The following is a 1,178-nucleotide window of genomic DNA, read 5'->3' on the forward strand; positions in this document are numbered from 1 at the left end:
ATATTCAAAAGCAGAGACATTACTTTGCCAACAAAGGTCAGTCTAGTCAAGGCTATGGTTTTTCCTGTGGTCATGTATGGATGTGAGAATTGGACTGTGAAGAAGGCTGAAAGCCAAAGAATTGATGCTTTTGAACTATGGTGTTGGAGAAGACTCTTGAGAGTCCCTTAGACTGCAAGGAGATCCAACCAGTCCATTGTGAAGGAGATCAGCCCTGGGATTTCTTTGGAAGAAATGATACTAAAGCTGCAACTCCAGTACTTTGGCCACCTCATGGGAAGAGTTGACTCATTGGAAAAGACTCTGATGCTGGGAGGGATTGGGGGCAGGAGGAGAAGGGGACGACAGAGGTGAGACGGCTGGATGGCATCACTGACTCGACGGACGTGAGTCTGAGTGAACTGCAGGAGTTGGTGATGGACAGGGAAGCCTGGTGTGCTGCAATTCATGGGGTCGCAAAGAGTAGGACATGACTGAGCAACTGATCTGATCTGATCTGAATAATCTAAATGGGAAAAGAATTTGGAAAATGGTACATGTGTATGTATAACTGACTCACTTTGGTGTAAGCCTGAAATTAGAACAACATTGTGAGTCAGATACACTCCAATAAAAAATAATTATTTTTTTAGAAAATATATATTAAATTTTAAAACTCAAAAAAAAAAATAAAAATGTATCAGATCAGTCGCTCAGTCATGTCCGACTCTTTGCGACCCCATGAATCGCAGCACGCCAGGCCTCCCTGTCCATCAACAACTCCCGGAGTTCACTGAGACTCACATCCATCGAGTCAGTGATGTCATCCAGCCATCTCATCCTCTGTTGTCCCCTTCTCCTCCTACCCCCAATCCCTCCCAGCATCAGAGTCTTTTCCAATGAGTCAACTCTTCCCATGAAGTGGCCAAAGTACTGGAGTTGCAGCTTTAGCATCATTCCTTCCAAAGAAATCCCAGGGCCGATCTCCTTCAGATCCAATCCCAGGGTTGGATCTCCTTGCAGTCCAAGGGACTCTCAAGAGTCTTCTCCAACACCACAGTTTAAAATCATCAATTCTTTGGCGCTCAGCCTTCTTCACAGTCCAATTCTCACATCCATACATGACCACAAGAAAAACCATAGCCTTGACTAGACTGACCTTTGTTGGCAAAGTAATGTCTCTGCTTTTGAATCTGTCT

The 1,178-nt window shown here is 44.6% G+C and overlaps 1 protein-coding gene across 1 annotated transcript in view; it reads left to right on the top strand.

The window, feature by feature from the left end:
• CNTNAP5 (contactin associated protein-like 5) overlaps positions 1 to 1,178 on the top strand; it is a 1,037,136-nt gene that overhangs the window by 222,382 nt on the left and 813,576 nt on the right. The gene's annotated exons all lie outside the window — the stretch shown is intronic.

This window comes from Bison bison, unplaced genomic scaffold (genome assembly GCF_000754665.1).
Source record: "Bison bison bison isolate TAMUID 2011002044 unplaced genomic scaffold, Bison_UMD1.0 scf7180017864471, whole genome shotgun sequence".
NCBI classification, from domain to species: domain Eukaryota; kingdom Metazoa; phylum Chordata; class Mammalia; order Artiodactyla; family Bovidae; genus Bison; species Bison bison.